The sequence below is a fragment of the Diceros bicornis genome, chromosome 24, assembly GCF_020826845.1.
Source record: "Diceros bicornis minor isolate mBicDic1 chromosome 24, mDicBic1.mat.cur, whole genome shotgun sequence".
NCBI classification, from domain to species: Eukaryota; Metazoa; Chordata; class Mammalia; order Perissodactyla; family Rhinocerotidae; genus Diceros; species Diceros bicornis.
In genome coordinates this window covers 25,589,875-25,610,193 of record NC_080763.1, presented here as the reverse complement: position 1 = coordinate 25,610,193, position 20,319 = coordinate 25,589,875, and the positions used below count along the sequence as shown (strand labels likewise).

General features: G+C 44.5%; 1 protein-coding gene across 4 annotated transcripts in view; it reads right to left on the bottom strand.

Annotated features, from left to right (window-relative positions):
- ADCK1 (aarF domain containing kinase 1) overlaps positions 1–20,319 on the bottom strand; it is a 141,242-nt gene that overhangs the window by 69,965 nt on the left and 50,958 nt on the right. The gene's annotated exons all lie outside the window — the stretch shown is intronic.

Genomic DNA, 20,319 nt, shown 5'->3' with positions numbered 1-20,319 from the left:
TCGGAAGCAATAAACCACGGGAAGAGTTAAATAACAGTTGGCAACAAAGAGGAAGAAACGTTCAAAGATCCTATATAATTAGTTGCCAAGTGAACCATACAGAAAACTGTTACTTTAGAAATTAACAAGAGAATGCTATAGCCCTGAGCACCCCCATCCCAGCAACCAGGGAACCCATCTGCCTGCTCCCACCAAAGCAGAGGGGACGCTCAGACTCCAGGCACTAGCAGGTTATCCTTAGGCGCTCGAGGGCCCGCCTCTGGCTCTGCTGGATACCTCTGCCTCCCATCCCAACACATTCTTGGGGAACCCCATGTACACAGGACTCCATGCCCCTGGGCAGAGCCCTCCAGCCTTGATGTGGATACCTGGTCCAAGCTGGGCCAAGGAGAGTCTTTTTTCCCTGACAGAAGGGTACAGGAGGAAGGAAGTTAATTCTAAGAATTAAAAGAGAGAGAGCAAGCCTCTAGATGAGTCAAAGGGTTGCTGGGGGAGGAGTGCCTCCTCTTTCTCAAGAATTTGGAACTGGGGACCGAGCTGGCCAGTGTCAGATGGTGGAAGGTCAGTGCTGTGGCTGGCCAAGGCCACACTCAAGCCCTAGTTCTGAGGAAGTGAGAAAGAAGGCAAACATAGTCAAACATGGAACCGGGCATTTCCTCAGGGTACAAGGGTCCAGGCTGTCATGAACGAATGACTTTTTGCAGCTCATATAATCGTCCCCCAATTCCAACCCAGCAGAGGAGAGATCCCAGTCACCAGCAGAGTAAGAGACAGCCAGAAAGGTATCCAGGATCCATTAGACCTAAGGTACGGTGGGACCAGAGCCCAGGTCCAGCCAGATGCTCCCAGTGACGGCTGGCCTGGCACCCAGCAGCCTGCTTCCCCAAGGAGGCTCATGCAGCCCCCACGTCAAAGCTGCTCCAAGGCCAATGCCAAATGGAAGCGAGGACTGGAAGACGGGGCGAGGACACACCCTACTTCTCCTCCCCTCCCAGTAAAGACATCAACCACCAGGTATTTACAGGGGACTTACTGAGTCCCATACCCTCTCACATGGGGAGACACAACAGAGCCACTCATACACAGAGGACGTACAGAGAAGGACACACGGCAGCAGGATGGCACCAAGTCCTGCAGGAGCTCACAGATGGAAGAAACAAGAGGGCTGGATAGAGATGCTTGACTCCCCGGAGGGGGAGCGGGGTGTGTTCTGCTCACGAACTTACGGCCTTTCAGGTCCAAATCCACCCTTCTTTGCCCTGCATTGTGATGCAAGAGCTGGACCCTGAGCTCCTTTGTCAGATGGTTTGCTAATAGGCTTTGTCAACAGGGGGCTCTGGAGGGACACTGCGAGGCCACAGCAGAAGCAAGGAGTCTCCCTTAGTGGTCCTGGTGTGCCGTTATCAGCTCAGCAGCCAGCGGGTCAGTGGCTTGGGGGTGCCCACTTCGGTGGCCCTCACAGACCAGTCAACATTCACTAAACTTCTCCACTCCCTGGTGGACCAACTATGGACCAACTCAGCCCCACACCCTCCAGCAAGTGTCCTGACCACCCAGCAGGCTGCTCCCACACATCAGCTCCAGGCCACACCCTCCTACAAATTTCTCTGCCACCCTGCAGGCTGCTCCCATAGACCACACCTTCCACCACCTCTCCTCAGCACCTGAGCAGCCCTGCATCTCAGCCTCGTGGGTGGGAGGCCCTCGGCTGGGCCCTTAGTCCTTGTCCACTACCCCTCAGCCCTGCAGGGAGCAGCTGCTTTATGCAGTTATTACTTCTGTACCCTTAGAATCTTCTCTTACTCCTTCTAGGAATTAACTCCTTTTACCAATTAATAGATCTTTACATTACATTTTCCCCAATCAAATTACGAGTGTGACTGGCCCCTGGCTGATACACAGGATTAGCGCCTGAAATTAAATTTGAATAGATTAGGATTAAAAAGGAGGGCATTTCAGGTCGAGAGAACAACATAAAGACATGCATCTGTGTGTGTGTGTGTGCGTGTGTGTGTGTGTGTGTGTGTGTGTGTGTGTGTTGCTAAAGACTTGCTCCACCACTTTTTTTAGTCCGCATTTGTCTCTGTCGCTGACAGCCCTCAAAAAGCATCAGCCACCCCCTGCCAAGCCCTCCCACCAGGGCTTACCAAGCCCTCCAGCCATCACCTGTGGCTTGAGCCAGTCCCAGGTAGGGTGTTTCCTGGCACAAGGTGATGGTCACCCTCAGGACACTGGGCAATGCAGGGAGCCTTCTCCGGTCACACAAGCCCAGGAAGGCTTGTCTACCTCTGACTCACGGTTATTTGGCACATCAGGCATTGGGGACAGACACCATGTGTGTCTGTAGGCTCTGTGTACCTCAGGGCAAGCCGTGCATGAGCCATTAATGTAGATTGATGACGACTACAGGTCATACTCTCACAAAACCGTTATCCATGCAACTGAGTCAGCATCTCCTGCAAATGGCACCCACATTTCAACTAAAGAAGCCCCAAGGTCACCTTCAACCAGCTTCCAAATAAACACACACACACACCCTCTCTGTCACATGGAAGTGAGGGACAGTGCCACTCACCAAAAGATCTAAACGTTCCTTTAAGGCCAAGAGACACAAATGCTGAGTAACAGGCACTCTGATCTCTAGGATCCCCTTCCAGCTCCAGCTCTTAGGGCTCCTCCGTCCTGTGGGATCAGAAGGCAGGTCCCATTCAAAATCTCAAGAAACTGGCTTAGTGCAAACTCCCTCTTTCAGCACTCACTGAATTTGGTACCTTAGGGAGCTAAGCCTGCTGGCAGCAGGAACCTATACAGGAATCTCACAATTCTCTCCTGCCCAGGATCCTTTCCCCTGACCAGGAGAGGGTGCTCGATGAAAAGGCAAAGCTTTCAGAATCTCCTGACCTCTGCATTCCCTTGAATCTACTCCTTCGCACCACACATATCTTCGAGCACACATATCTACAGAGGCACACACACCAGGAGGGATGTGCAGGTAAACGAGAGTTCGTTATAACAGTGCTGTCCTAAGGAACCTTCTGCAAAGATGGAAATGTTTTGCACTGTCCAGTATGTGGCCACTAGTTACATGGCTACACATGGCTACTGAGCACTTGAAACGTAGTGCAACTGAGGAACTGAATTTTTCATTTTATTTCATTTTAAATAATTTCAATTTAAATAACCACATATAGCTAGCAGCTACCATATTGGATAGCTCAGATTTCTAAGTTAGTAACAATTATAATAAATTAATGATCATTTATTTAGTGCCCTGTTCTAAGTACTATTCCTGGCCTACAGTAAACACTCAAATATGGTGGTGGTAATAGTTATTGATTTTAAATCTGCCCAATATCTCTGTAAAATAGATCTTACTATGTATCTTTAAAGATGAAGAAATAATCTCAGAGAGGTTCAGTGACGTTCCTAAGGTCCCAGAGCCAGCAAATGGTGAAACTTTGGTGTGATCAATCATGTTCCAGGGAGCAAGCATTGACTGAATTCCTCTATGTACAAGGCTTTGTGGGGATGCAAAGAAGTACAGCCATGGTCCTCACAGGCAAGGAGCTTACAATCTAGACTGAGAGGTGGACATGCATCCACAAATTGGGAATCACCAATGGCAGGCAGCAAAGGCAGCTGCCAGGTCACTCCCAGGTATGACATGTGCTGGAGAGGTCATGCCCACCAGGCTAGACACCAGGGTGGCCACGGAAGTTGAACCAAGTATATACAGTTTAATTTTATTTTTTTTTATTTATTTTTTTGTGAGGAAGATCAGCTCTGAGCTAACATCCATGCCAATCCTCCTCTTTTTGCTGAGGAAGACTGGCCCCAGGCTAACATCCGTGCCCATCTTCTTCTACTTTATGTGGGATGCTGCCACAGCATGGCCTGACAAGTGGTGCATCGGTGCACGCCCAGGATCCAAACCCAGGCCGCCAGCAGCGGAGCGCGCGCACTTAACCGCTACGCCACCAGGCCAGCCCCTCAAGTATATACAGTTTAAAAGGCCAGTGTAAGCTGTAGTTGGTCTCAAATACAACAAGAAGGGATCATGTAACAGAATGGTTAATAGCATCGGCTTTGGAATCAAAAAGACTTGGGTTCAAATCCTACTTTGCTACTTCCTTGTCATATAACCTGGGGCAAGTTAATTAACTTTGGAGCCTCAGTTTCTTCATCAGTAAAAAGATAAAAATGATAACTGTCACTGTAATGATTAAATGCAGCCATGCATAAAAAACAGCTTAGCACAGGGCCCAGCATATAATCAGTGCTCAATAAATGACGGCAAGAGACAGAGACAGAAAAAAAAAATCAATCTTCCTAGAAAAATGAAATTCAAAAAAAAAACACTCCATGCCCATCCACTCCCAATACTTTGTTCAGTCCAACAAGTCTGGACCACAATCAAATAGGAACAATAGCTAATTTCATGCTCTGTCATCTACATTGCAAAGCATCCGTGCATAAGAAATGCAAATAGCTATAGAGCACTATTCTAAATACACCAACTTGAGGTTCTCTTCCCCAAAGATCTTCCTACTTCTGCCACTACCCCAACGCTGACGACCCATTTGCTCACTGGACCCGAGTCCTGTCTTTACCCAGCCCCTGGTTTCACTGGCTGGGTGGATATGTCACTGCAGCATGTCCTCATGGCAGAGCCCCTACACTCTCCCTTCCATCCCTGCCAAAATATGGCAGGAACAGCTGGTGCAGGCCCCCTGCCCCTCCTCCACCTTCGTTTTCACTCCCAGCTCAATAACTTGCCTTATGATTATCTCATTACCAATAACCTTGCTGTAATGAGTTTTAATCTGCCTCATATTAATTAAAAGCATTGTCATTACCCAGCTTGGTTTGGGGTTTGGGAGGGGGGCAGTGAATAGCTAATAAGAACAACTCAGTGCTGATTAATTATTGATTGGGAGGGATGGAGCAAAGGCCCAAGGAGGGCAATTCTTTACTCATGTCTAATCCCCGAGAGCAGGGGCCTTGGCCCCCAAACTTGGCAGAAAGATGCCAAAGTCAGACTGAATCAATGGGGCTCCCCATCAGCACCGGGCAATATCTCCAATGGGGTTTAGGGGTGTGTGTGAGACAGAAGGAAACACGCAGTCAGACAGACACACATACATACCCTATATAACTCAGGAAAAAAGAAAGAGACAGTGAAAGACAGACTCCAAAACAGGGAAAGACCTTTGACTAATTCTGCTAGTCAAAAACACAGAACCCAAAGGAAATGCACTGAAATATTAACAGTGGTATGTCTGGGTTGTGAGATTATAAAAATATTTTTTATTCTTTATAGGTTTTTCTGTCTTTTTCAAATTTCTTAAAACTAATATATATTATGTCAATAATGGGAGAGAAATTTTTTTTTCTAATCATCCCTTCTTCAAGATCTTCCAGAAATAGAAAAGTCCAGCTGATTTTTTTTTTCCAGCATTCAATGTACAAGACTCTGCCATGAAGGCTGGACCAGCTTTAGGGCAGAGAGAGGAACCCAGTATCTCTTTCCTAATTTGGGAGGGTGCTATGATCCATGTGTGTGTTTTTCATCATGAGAATGGAATGTAACTCTTCCCTCATCCCCAAGAAATCAGGCCAGGACTGTCTCCAGGGGCCCTTTTCTGGATGTCACCCTTTGTTTTAAGTTGTCATTTAGGCAATAAAGTAAAATTCATCATGTCTTGGGGGAAAAAAAACAAGCTGCCATTTATAAAAGTTTTGAAGGAGCTTGACAACAAATGTAATCCCACTTCTTAGGAGTGTCCTCTGTCTCTCCTCTGCCCACCCATGGGGCAGACTCCAGTTAAGAGCACAGTCTGTATCCCAACTTCACTACTCAGAAGCCGGTGACCTTGGCCAAGTTACATAACCTCTGTATCCTTCAGTCTTCTCATCTGTAAAAGGAAGATAATAACAGTACCTACCTCACAAGACTGCTGTGAAGGTTAAATGAGGTGAGGTAATGCATGTTTTCCACTTAGAGCTGGCATTTCTGTACTTGTTACAAGGGTACCTAGGATTTGGTTTAATCAGGTATGGGAAGACACATAGACAAGGAAACGACTGTCATCAAGGAAGAAGTTTTTACTCACAGTTCCCTGGAGGAGGAGGCTTGGCATGCCGTGCAGGGCCACACGGAGAAGCACCAGGGTTGCCCGGGAGACACAGGGAGCGAGGGGAAAATGTAGGCAAGAGCTTTTATTGTGGATTCCATGGGAAAGAATGGGTGAGACAGGATAAGAAGACTTAGGATTGGCTAGTTTGAATAATTTCAATGGGCTTTGGGGCATAGGGGCTGTCCCTAGTTGTTTGGTTCATGGCCCTGGGTGATAAGGGCAGATGGATAGTGGCCCAGAGTGTAAGAGCTGATAGAGGAGGTGGTTGGTGGGTGTGGGCTCTGGATTGGTTGGTTTGTATATGAAAGGCATGCTCCCAGGCGAGTTGTTTGCTATCTCCAGGAATTAGTTAACCCCAGGAGGGGCAGTTCCTCCAATATCAGCAAGGCCCCACAATGTCAAAGGATCAGAAAATACAGGAAAAAGAAACATGATCAATACAATACTCTAGCTATACTCCCTTGGGGATCTCATCCAGTATCACGGCTGCAAATACCATCTACACACTGATGACACACAAAGGCATAGCCCCTACCCAGCTCTCTCCCCTGACTCCAGACTCACATATCCAGCTGCCTCTCTGACATCACTCCAATGTCCAATGAGCTCCTCAAACTTAGCATGACTTTCCCACCACTCCCACCATGACCAAACCTGCTCCTCCCCTAGTCTTCCCCATCTTAGGGAACTGCAACTCTAAACTTCAAGTTGCTGAAGCCTTAAATCTTGATGTCATCCTGACATCTCTTCCAAAGCAAGGACCAAAATTAGCTCCCAATCTGAAACAAAAAACTGGGACAAGACACACAAAACAATGTTTTTTAAGGCACTGGACATCGGGCAATGAAGGACAGTGATTCCTGAGAGACGAGAAACAAACAAGGTGAATCCTATGATTGCCCCAGTTTGCTGCATTGAGAGTTTCCAGGCCACAAACCCAGGCAGTGCCCAGAGGACTCCCTGAGGTGAAGAGAAGGAGCTTAGAGTCCAGGAAGACCAAAGCAGCTGGAGTTGGCAGGACAGAGTACTAGAAAGGAGAGAGACTTACAAACAAAGAACACTAAAGATCTGAGGAGGGTCCATCTCACATATTTAGCTGAGTACTGGTCAGCACATGCACATGAGAAAACTACCTGAGTCCAGAGAAAGAATTACCCAAAAAGACTAGGGTTCATGGTACCCAGAGCTCACATAGGGCCTATTTTCACCAGCCAAACTGGAAAATCTCATAATTCATGGGGCATTTCTTATAATACCCAGAAGGGGCTTCTCTCAGTAATGCGGAATATCCCAAACTAAACACTGCTCCATTCTCATCTAAGAAATACTAAAAGAAAGACTTGAAAAAGAATCAAACGATTTCCAAGTAACTTAACTGTGTCCCAGAACAAAGCTCAATAATATTTATAAGAATACAAAAATATCTGGCACCCAAAAAGATAAAACTGCAGTATCTGGCACCTAATTAAAAAATTACCAGGTGCGCAAAGAAGCAGGAAAATACAACAGGTAAAAAGAAGAAAAACTGATCAATCAAAACCAACCCAGACTGTAAACCTATATTAGAATTAGTAGAGAAGAACATAAGAACAGTTATTATAATTGTATTTTGTATGCTAAGAAAGTTAAGCAGAGACATAGGCAACAAAAAGAGGGAGAAAGTGAGATCCAAATAAAACTTCTAGAGATGAAAACTGTATGTGTGATATGAAAAATACACTGGCTGGGATAAATGGCAGATTCGACATTGTAGAAGAAAAGATCAGTGAACTTGAAAACCTAGCAGTAGAAACTATTCAAAATGAAACACAGAGAAAAATAATTTTTAAAAAATGAAAAGAGCAGCAGTGAACTGTGGGACAAATCCAAGCAACCTAGTAAAGACGTAGTCAGAGTCCCCAAAGGAGAGGAGATGGGAGGAGTGGAGAAAAAATATTTGAAGAAATAATAGCTGAAATATTTTCAAGTTTATATATTTAAACCAACAAATCCAAGAATCTCAACAAGCCCCAAGCACAAGAAACATGAAGAAAACGAAATTGTCCAAAATCAGTGATAAAGGGAAAATCTTAAAAGCATCCAGAGAAAAAAGACACATTGTGGACAGAGGAACAAAGGTAAGAATGACAGCAGATTTCTCACTGATAATAATACAAGCAGAAGTTAATGGAGCAACATCTCTGAAAGCACTGAAGGAAAACTCAGAATTCTATACCCAGCAAAAACATCTTCCAAAAACAAAGGTAAAATAAATCTCCTTCAAATGTATAAAAGCTGATAGAATTCATCTCCCCGTACTATAAGAAACGTTAAGGGACACCCTTCAGGCAGAAGGAAAAAGACACCAAATGGAAATACTGATCTACATAAATATAAACACACAAATAGGTTAAATGTAAAAGGATAGAAAAAGATATATCATACCAACACTAATCAAAATAAATGTGGAATTGCTATGTTTATATCAGACAAAATTGATTTTAGAGAAAAGAATATTACCCAGGATAAAGATCATTTCATAATGATAAAAGAGTCAATCCATCAAGAGGACATGACGATCCTAAACGTTCATGCACCCAACAACAGAGCTTCAAAATACATGAAGCAGAAACTAATGGGCCTGCAAGGAGAAATAGACAAATCCACAATTATAGTCAGAAATTTCAATACTTGTCTCTCAAACACCGATAGAACAAATACACAGAAAATGAGTAAGAATATAAAAGACTTGAACACCACTATCAACCAACTTGACCTAATCGGCATTTATAGAACACTCTGCCCAACAACGGCAGAATATACATCATTTTCTCAGTGTAAAAGGAACATTTACCAAGAGAGACCACATTCTGGGCCATAAAACAAGTCTCAATAAATTTAAAAGGATCAAAGCATACAAAATATGTTCTCTGACCACATTGGAATTGAATGAAAATCAATTAAAAAAAAACTCTCATAAATCCCCAAATATTTGAAAACTAAATAACTCACAGTTCTAAGTCAATTGTGGGTCAAAGAAGAAGTCAAAAAGGAAATTAGAAATTATTTTAAACTGAATTTAAATGAAAATGCAACATATAAAAATTTGTGAGATGCCATAAAGCAGTACTTAAGGGAAAACATATAGTATTAGACACGTATATTAGAAAAAGAAGGGGCCGGCCCCATGGCTTAGTGGTTAAGTGCGTGCGCTCCGCTGCTGGCGGCCCGGGTTCGGATCCCAGGCGTGCACCGACGCACCGCTTCTCCGGCCATGCTGAGGCCACATCCCACATACAGCAACTAGAAGGATGTACAGCTATGACATACAACTATCTACTGGGGCTTTGGGGGAAAAAATAAATAAAATAAAATTATTAAAAAAAAAGAGAAAAGAAAAAGAAGAAAAGTCTCAGATCAATGACCTCAGCTTTCACCTTAATAAACTAGAAAAAGAAGAGCAAATTAAACCACAAGTAAGCAGGAAAAAAGGAAATAATACAGATAAGCACAGAAATCAATGAAGTAGAAAACAGAAAAAAAAGAGAGAGAGAAATCGATGAAATCAAAAACTGATTCTATGAGAAGATCAACAAAATTGATAAGCCTCTAGCCAGCCTGATCGGGGGAAAAAAGAGAAGACACAAATTAACAATGTCAAGAATGACAGAAGTTACATCAGTACATATTCTACAAATCCTAAAAGGATAATAAAGTACTATTGACCACAACTTTATGCCAATAAATTTGACAACTTAGATGAAATGGATAATATCTTGAAAGACACAAACTCCCAAAGCTCATGCAAGAAGCAGACAATGTGAAAAGCCCTCTATGTATTAAAGGCATTGAATGTGTAGTTAAAAACCTTCCCACAAAGAAAACTCCAGGCCTAAATAGTGTCATGGGTGAATTCTACCAAACATTTAAGAAAGAAATATTACCAGGGCCAGCCTCATGGCCTAGTGGTTAAGTTTGGCATGCTCCACTTTGGCAGCCTGGGTTTGTAGGTTTGGATCCTGGGCATGGACCTACACCACTCATCGGCCATGCTGTGGTGGCAACCCAAATACAAAATAGAGGGAGATTGGCACAGATGTTAGCTCAGGGCCAATCGTCCTCAGGCAAAAACAAAAAAGGGAGATTGGCAACAGATGTTAGCTCAGGGTGACTCTTTCTCAGCAAAAAAAAAAAAAAGAGAGAGAAAGAAATATTACCAATTCCACACAAACTCTTCCAGAAAATTAAAAACAAAATACTTCCCAACTCTTAACTCATTCCATAAGACCAGCATTACCCTGATAACAAAACCAGACAGAAAATACAAGGAAAAAAAAACTATACACAAATATTCATCATGAACATAGGTGCAAAAATCCTTTTAAAAAATTAGCAAATCAAATCCAACATTTCATAAAAAGGCTCTGTTCTTCTCATTACATCCTATCAGGTGGTGCACAATTTTGATTTGTCTCCTACTGGTGATGGTAACCTTGACTACTTCACTAAGAGGGTTATCCACCTGGCTTCCGCACTTAAAGTTACTTGTATTCCCTTTGTAGTTAAGTATTTTGTGGGGAGGCACTTCCAAATTTTATCAATAACCAGTTCTTTGTCAAACTTTGAATTTATTCATTTGTTTTTATTATCAGTTTGGACTCAAGAATTTCTACTTTTTTTTCTTTGCTGAGGAAGATTTAATTCCAGCCCCATTTCTCCACATATTTCCCATCTCCAGACAACCACTGATCTGCTTTCTGTCAGTACAGACTAGAATTTTCTAGAGTTTTATACACATGGAATCATACAGCCCATATTCTTTTTTGGTCTGGCCTTTTTAACTCAACATAATTTTTATAAGATCCATCTATGTTGTTGCATGTATCAATAGTTTATTCTTTTTTCTTACTGAGTAATATTCCATTATATGAATATACCACAATTTGTTTATTATTCATCTGTTGATGTATATTTGGGTTGTTTCCAGTTTTTGAGTACAAATAAAGCTGTTACAAACATTCATGTACAAATCTTTGTATGGACATACACTTTCATTTCTCATGGGTAAATACTTAGGAAGGTAAAGGTCAAATTGTATAGCAGGTACATTTAACTTTTTAAGAAATTAAACTGTTTTCTAAAGTGGTTGTACCATTTTACATTCCCACCAACAGGGTACGAGAGTTCCTCCACATCCTCCGAGTGCTTGGTATAATAAGTCTTCTTCATTTTAGTCATTCTAATAGATGTGTAATGGTATTTCACTATGGTTTAAATTTGCATTTCCCTAACACTAATGATGTTGAGCATCTTTTCATGTGCTTACTTGCCAACTTCATATCTTCTTTGGTGAAATGTCTGTTCAAATCTTTTGTCCATTTTTAGTGGGTTGTTTCCCTATTGTTGAGTTACAGGAGTTCTTTATATATTCTATATACAAGTACTTTATCAGGTATTTGATTCACAAATATTTTCTCCCAGTCTGTGTCTTGTCTTTCCTTTTTCTTAACATCTTTCAAAAAGAAGAAGCTTTTGATTTTGATGAAGTAAAATTTACCACTTTTTCTTTTATGTATCATGCTTTTATGTGTTACATCTAAGAAATCTTTACCTAACCCAAATCATAACTACTTTCTCCCATGTTTTCTTCTAAAAGTTTTAAGGTCTTAGGTTTTACATTTGGGTGTATGATCTACTTGGAATCAGTTTATATATATGGTGTGAGGTAGGGATCAAATTTTAATTTTGCATATGAATATCTAAGGGTTCTAGCACTGTTTGTTGAAAAGACAGACCTTTCTGCACTGAATTGCCTTGGCACCATTGTTAACTATCCATATATGTGTGAGTCTATTTCTGGACTCTCTAATTTGTTCCATAGATCACTTTGTCTATCTTTACACCAATACCACAGTCATGATTACTATAGTTTTATAACAATTCTTGAAATCAGGAAGTATTAGTCCTCCAACTTTGTTCTTCCTTTTCAGTGTTATTTTCTAGGGCCTCTGCATTTCCATATGAATTTTAGAATCAGCTTGTCAATTTCTACAAAAAAGCCTGCTGGGATTTCAATTGGAATTGCCGGGAACCTACAGATTTATTTGGGGGGAATAGACATCTTAACAACATTGAGTCTTCCAACCCATGAACGTGATGTATCTCTCCATTTATTAGGTCCTTAATTTCTCTCAGCCATGTTTGATTCATACATATCTCTTTAGAAATTTCTCCTAAGGAAATAATCCAAGACGTGGAAAAAAATGCTATGTACAAAGAAGTTCAGCACAGTTAATTGTAATAGAAAAACATATATGTAGATGCATCCTAAAAGTAAAGAAAGGAAATAGTTAAGTCAATTGCGGAACAGTCACACAGTGGAGTATTAAGTAGCCATTTTAAGTGAAGACTATGTAACAATATGGAAAAATGCTAAGGATAGTGAGAAAAATAGTTCATTATATTGACAGAACACTATGGATATAATAGAAAGGCATCAGAAGAAAGTATATCAAAATCATAATGAGTTTGAATTGGTGAAATTATAGATAATTTTTTCTTGAATCTCTAAATTGTTTATAATATAGTTATTGCTTTAATAAATTGTTTTTGTTTTTTTAATTGAGATATAATTCACATACCATAAAATTCACCATTTTAAAGTGTACAATGTAGTGGTTTTTACTATATTCGTTAAGTTTTGTAACCATCACCACTATCTAATTCCAGAACACGTAAGTTATTTTTTATTTTTTAAAATCAATTCTATTATTTTAGTCATGCTTTATATATAATCCACCTTGAGTCTTTGAAATAAAAGACTCCTGTCTTCACTCAATTTATCAGTACTCATTAATAGATGATAAAGATTGTGAATGCCCAAGTATGTACGATTTTGCTATCATCCTATGTTTTACTAACACTCAAGCTCGGTTAATAACCTCATATTAAAATGAGGATCAAACTTAAGTTGTCAAATGACTTGTCAGCATAACGCAAGTACAAATAGGTCCCTGATTTATAATTTTCACATTCTCTTCTCCATAATTATTAGTTTCAATTTGAATTGTTGATTCACTGCACCAGCATATGATATAAGCTGCTGAGAAACAAAATCTTGTCCATCACAAACTCTGCAATAATGGTCCTCATAGCAAATGCACAGTCCTTTACAGCACACGAAACCCTTCACACACATTATCTCACCTGATCCAGGTAAGAGCCGAGGTGGGTACCATCATTCTCCTCATTGCACAGATGCCCGAATTGAGGCTCAAAAAAGTTAGGGGCCTTGTCATGGTTACTCAGCCAGTAATTAGTAGATCCAGGATTTGAGTCATTGTCTTCTGATTCCAAAATCTGTCTCTTTCTACTAGATTCTGCTGCCTCTCCAACCACACCATTAAACATGCCTCATGAATTAGAAGAAAACACTCCAGGTGGCCAGTGCCTGCTGTGGGCCCTCGGTGCCGCCCTCCCCACGTGCTCACAATTCCCATGCTCACAATTCCTGCCCCCGGCTGAGCCCCAGTTATTTCCCACAGCTGGGCCGCCATGGCGCCTGGCCACATCTGGGCTCCCAGGAGCCGTTCCAGTTAAGCCAGCTAACACCACCAAGATTAGGAACAAATTCATGAACACACAGGGGCCTGGAAAGCATCAGTTGTACAAACAAACTGACATCAGAGAAGCAAGAGGGCCCAGGAAGCATAAGGTCTCTCATTGTAGACACTGGACAAAGCCAGTGTCTCTATTCCCCAACCACAGCGATCAGTCCTGCACCATCCCTGGCCCCCCAGCCTTTGCACAGGCTGCTCCACAATCTCGCCACTCCTCTCTCCTTCTCACCTGTCAATATCCTCTGCCCAGGCCTCCCTCCCTCCCCTCACTTCTTCCTAGTCCCAGCCTGGCCCGTTCTCCTCTCCTCCCCTCCGCCACTCCCCCCAACAAATGATGCCATCCCAGAGCTAACAGCAGAGCCAGGAGTCCCATCCCCAGCGTGGCTCTCAATCCTCCTTTGGTCTGAGCCTCCCCTGGAAAAACCTGGGCTCCTGCCCACACTGCAGCTCTGAGACTCGGAACATCTGCTCTGCTCTGGGCCCAGACAATGGAAAGCATGGTTGCAACCCCAGACATGGCCACCAAACTAGGCTGTGACCCCAGGTGACAGGCCCAGAGCAACGGAGTTTCCAACTGTTAGGGACAGTGGTGTGACCATCCTCCAGTGGGGATGGCTCCTTCCCACAGCCCCCTCTCTTCCCTTTCTCTGCAGGGAACAGATGGACAGACCCCAAGATGGCCTCTATTTGAGGATCTGGAGCAGAGGCTATTCCCCCACAACCAGTCAGAACTTGAATCACAGATGATTCACTGAACAGGAGCCACATGTCCATCACCACACGGCACCAGAGAGCCCTCCCCACCACTGCCGCCCCCTATTCCTATGCTCTCCAAGGGGGGCCACTGGGCACTGCTTCCATGAGGAAATGAGCACACCACCAAGAGGTGAAGTTGAATAATTTAGGGGGCAGACCACTTACCCTGCAGGAGTCAGCTCAGGACCCAGGCCAGACTTCCGGGACTACCATGGACTCCTCCCAGCTCTCAAGGCCCCCCTGGGTCCCCCTCAAGGTCAGCCAAAGGGAATCACTCCCAAGGGCCTACACGGCTAAACTAAGACATGGAGAGAACCACGGCACAGCTTTCAGGTCTGGGCTTTGACTGGACGCTGCTTTCTAGGCCTACAAGAGAAGCAGGCGTGAGGGGAGGAGGCTAGCACCAGCTGGACATCGATGCCCAGTCTACAAACTAGGTCAGGGTGGGGGGATCTCACTGGCTTAGGGGAGCAGGGATGGTCTGGTGGGAGATGCTACAGCAATGTTCTGGTTAGAGGAGAGACCAGGCAAAATGGCCACTGAGGCCCCATTTGGCAGCTGGTCCTTGGGGACCCGCACCAGGCCTCCAGGGTCCCATGCCCCAAACCAAAATAAACTTCTGTGGAGTGTGAAGTATGGCAGCTAAAGCTGCCTCACAACTGCAGGCATTGACAGATCCAGCCCCGTCTCACAACTGGTTATTAGTACTGTGGGACTTTTCATCACCAAATTACAAATTCCAGGAGCTCTTCAAACCCAGAAGAGCCTAGAGTATTCAGTAGGGAAGGAAGGAAGAGGATGTCTAAGGGGCAACTCGGAGGGATACTGCAGAGGGGGTACCACAGGAAGGTTTCGTGTCTGAACCCAGGCAGAATCTAGAAGGACAATGCGATAAAAAATAACATTTTAATTAAGTTACCAACATTTATCAAGTACTTACTATCTGTTAGGCTTGTAATCTAAACACTTTTTACGTGTATTATCTCATTTAATTCCTTAAACACCCTTTAAAGAGCACACAATTACTATCCCCTATTTTACAGATGAAGAAACTATGGCTCAGAAAGGCTGACTTGGCCAAGGGCACACAGCTAACTGGTGGCAGAGCTGGGATCTGGAGCCGGGCAGTCTGACTCCAAAACCACAGCACTCCTTAACCACAGTGAAAGGCTTCTTAGAACACCTGCATACTTCAGAAGAAAAGGTTTTGAACCAGGACTCAAGAGACCTGGATTCTGGGCCAACTGCACCCCTACCTTACTGCTCCTACTTATGTAATCCTGAACAAATCATCCCGGCTTTCTGGATCTCAGCTGGCCCATTTATAAAATGAGAGGTTGTGCAGAATCAGGAATAGCAAGTGTGGCATACATGCCTCCCCTACATGACCACAACCAGGGCACACATCAGACATCACTAATCAACCACAACGTGCACTCACTGAGCCCAGGGGAAGGCTCACTTACTCTCCATCCTGCACCCAGACAACCACTAGATATCGACTGGAGTTTGCAAATGAAATGCATTTGCTCTCCCAGAGCTAGATGGTTTCCAAGGTGTCTTCTGACTCTGTCCACAACTGTGTTACTGGGGTTCTATGGGCAAAATTTTAATTCTAGCCCCACTCCAACTAGATTGGTGTTATTACGTGCAATCTTCCTTCTGCAAAATGGACATTATGTTCCACGCAGTCAGGTCCACTTTCTCCCCTACCACGATGAATGACACTCCAAACCAACGCCCAGTCTGAGTTACACAGACTGGATCTGCTTTCAACGTGATCCTGCCAGGCCCTCTCTCCTCTGCATCTCTAAGAGAGCCCAATAGAGGGGCAAACTAAGGCCAAAGCCACTGACATGATAGGATAAAGGAGTACAGGTTCCTTTGCACTAAGCACTGTCTTTCCAGAGAGTTCCACTTAAAATACAAATACTGCCTAGAGGTGGTAACACAGGAAATTATCTGTCATTGTCACCTCACAGGAGTTTCCTTACCCGTCTGTTTTTCCAGCCTCAGCAACTAACGGAGAGCAGAGTTCTACAGAATGGGAGAGGTTCCAAACATAGGTTCTGTTTCAGAGAAGGCCATCCTAAAAAGAAAGTTGCAGGAGGGGTAGTTGGCGGGGGCAGCTGCTAGTGGCTGAGAAAGCTTAATGAATAAAACATGCTACACAGCTGCCAAGGATACTTGCATTTTAATAGGGAATAGAGTTTTAGGCCAAAGAAATTAATCTCTAATGGTGGAATTACAAGCATCAGCAATGATTTAGGGAGGTATTAAGCAAAGAAAGTTGTTCCAGCATTCCTGAAATCCCAGCAAATGAGCTGATGTGAGTGTGCAAGCCCTCAGCAAACAGCGAATGTGCTGCAAATTAAGGGATTAATAATATTATTACTGGCAACTTGTGACTCTGCCCACCAGTAAGCAAGCCTGCCACTACACAGATAAACCCAGATGCCCACCGGAGCCCAGGACATGCACTCTCTGGTCTGGAAAGCATCCATTTGGGAACCTAGTTGCCAGAAAAACTGAAGAGAACCCTTCCCTCCATCTGCCCCTTAATCACACACACTGAGAAGATGCATAATTAATTTGTTCTCAACAGTTGCTCTGTGGCTAGAAGAGTGAGGGCATTTCTGGAATGGCAATTACAGGAAGAAAAACAACTGTTAGGCCACAAGCAGAATAACATATCCAACCAGCCCGCTTCCCTTCCCCTCCCCTTCATCCCTGTTCAGGCCACAGGCCTGGGTATGGGACAGGAGTCTTTTTCATTTCCCCCCAGCCTTGAGATCTCTGGTGCTGGCAGGAAGGAACAGAAGGCAAGATCCTGAAAGATATAAGGAAGGACGCCTCACTCTAACCTCAGAAAGAGGGAATAGGGACAAAGTTCAAGTGTAACATGAAGATCAATGGGCAGGGCATTCGTGGGACAACACGGGAATTAGATGAAGTTAAAGCACTCGTTAATTTCATTTACTGGGACAGTGACGGAATACTTAGAAAAATGTCAGCTGTGAGAGACGCACACTGAAATTTCAGATGAAAAGCCATGATTTCCGTATCTTAAAATTCTTTAGCAAAAAAATAAAGAATTACGGCAATATATTTTAGATGTAGGTGCTAGGTATCGGGTTCACCATATTATTCTCTCTACTTTTTAATTACATTGGAAATTTTTTGTTTCATTCAAAAAATCAGACGCTTTTTTTAAAGATTCGAAGGCAGACCCCAGCGTGCTGTTCCTAACTCTTTGCTGTGGCCTAGAAGGCCTGTGTCTGTGACCTGAGCCAGCCTCTCCCATCTCATTTTGTAGCATGTGCCCTGTCATTCACTCTGGTCCATCATGCAGGCCTCCTTTCAAGTCCTTAAACAAGCCAAGCTCACTCCCATCTCAGGGGGTTTTAGGCGCACAGTTTCCTCCTCCAGGGCCAGCTTCATGGGCACGCGACCAGTGCGGTCACGCTGGGCCCCACACTTGTGGTTTAATGTGGAAAACAAAATAACGCCCCCCCACCCCCCGCGACAAAGATGTCCACCACCTAATCCCTGAACCTGTGAATGTGTTACCTTACATGGCAAAGGGGAATTAAGATTGCAGAAGAAATTAGGGGTGCTGACCAGGTGACCTTGAGCTATATTGTCTCCGATTATCCAAGTGGGCCCAGTGTAACCACAATGGTCTTAAGTGGAAGAAGGAGGCGCAAGAAGAGAACCAGAGAAACGGCAGCCTGAGAAGGACACGTGGCTGGCTGTGAAGATAGAGAAAGGGGGCCATGAGCCAAGGAATGCAGGCGGCCTCTAGAAGCTGGAAAAGACAAGGAAATGGATTCTCCCCTAGAGCCTCCAGAAGGCATGCAGCTCTGCTGACACACTCATTTTAGTCCAGTGAGAACCATTTTAGACTTCCGACCTCCACAACCATAAGAGAATCAATTTGTATTGCTGTAAGCCACTAAGTTTGTGGTAGTTTGTTACAACAGCAATAGGAAACTAATACAGTAGCTGTCTTGAAATTCTTTACCTTTGAATCTGTGTTTTGCAAGTGAAGGCTGATGGGACCACGGAGCATGCGCTGGGAGATTCAGCTCACACACACCCCCACCTCCCCAGTGGGTTCTCGGCTGCCCACTCCTCGCCCCCACCCCCTACCCTGGCTCCACCCAGCCTCCCCACCTCCACCCCACAATCAAGGCTGCTCTCCACCCAGGGTGGCAACCAGGTCACATTGGTGGGGGAGGCCTGCATTCTGCCATTGCCCTTCGTCCCTGCGGGAGGCCCAAGTGCAGGCATAGGAAGGGTTGGGGTGGTATACACGTCAGTATCCACCCCCATCCCAGACTAGCATCACCACAGCAAGTTCAACAGGTGACTCCAGAGGGACCTCTCCCCCACCCCCAACCCAGAGCCTGAGCACATCCCAGCAAACAGACTGCAATCTCTCGAGAGCAGCCCATCCACTGCGAGTTGGGGCACAGGGCCACAGGAAGGGGAGACTGACGTCCCCACCCGCAGCCAGAGCCCCGCATTTTCATCTTGCACTGGGCCCTGTAAATTACGTAGCCCGCCCAGCCTCCTCCTCTAGCAATGTTCTCCCAGCTCTTCACCTGCTGGATCTTTCACCACTTTTCAGTTTCAACTGAAAAACCCCACATCCAAGAGCCCTTCCCCAGCCCAGCTTCACTCATTTCCTATCCCACAACCACATTTTACCTCTTTTAGGGCACTCAGCAAGAGCTGACGTTATCTTGTTTACGTACCTCGTTGATTCACTGAAACGTATTTACTGAGCCCGTGGTGTGCCAAGCACTGTTCTAAGTGCTGAGGATACAGCAGCAAGCAAAACAGACCGAGTCCCTGCCCCCCCGGAGCAGAGGTTCTTGTGAGTTCCATCAATTGTTAGTTATCTCTTATCCCCTCAAGAATAGACCATTGTACACCCAGCACCTCGCATAGTGCCTGGCACACGGTAGGTGCTTAATAAATATTTGCTGCACAACTGACTGTATGAATAGTGAGTGGCTTAGGGATTAGGTACTCTGCGCTGTGACCCGGCACAGCCCTCTTCATCCTATAGAGTGTGGGGCATGAAGATCGGTCCCATAAGCAAGAAATTGGAGGGAAGGAGACAGACTGGGGGTGGGGGAGGGGGCAGTGCCCCCGTTCCTGAACCACATGGCCTTAAATTAGCCTCACATATGTCCCGCCATGATCAGTCAACAGTTTATTTGTATATTTAAGGGAAGTTATTCTGCTAATTGGACATATGTCTCACGGTTCTACCAGGCAAAGTCAATTAAAAAGTCGTGCTGTAACAAGCGAGAGCTTTGAGGGTAGTTTTATTCAGGGACAGGGAGGGAGCTGAGTGGATTTTAATTTGGTAGAAAATAGCTGCTGGGGGCCAAGACAGTGAGAAGCAGGAAATCAAGAGCAGGCTATTAGATTATTAGTGTTGTTAGCAAGCGCCTAAATCACCCTCACAGCTACGGAGCTCCTTCCATCAACTTGATTAGTTCTACGAGGCCCTCCCTCCACCCCGCTCTTCCAGCGACTCCCACTTTGGAGACGTGGCCACTGAGGCAAGAGAAATGCATCTCGCCCGAAGCCGGAATGAGTGTGGTCTCGTAGCCCCCGCCCCTAACCTCCCGAGCACATTAAGGTGTGAGAATTGCAGGGTCTGAGATGAACAGCCCAAAGGGTTTCAGGAGCAACAGCAGGGGGCTGAGGGGATGGGAGAGGGGTGGAGGAAAACACCCGTTTGCTAAGGCTTGACACAAGGCTCCAACTCCCCAATACGGAAGGACATCCACGCCTCAACTGCTGGCCTA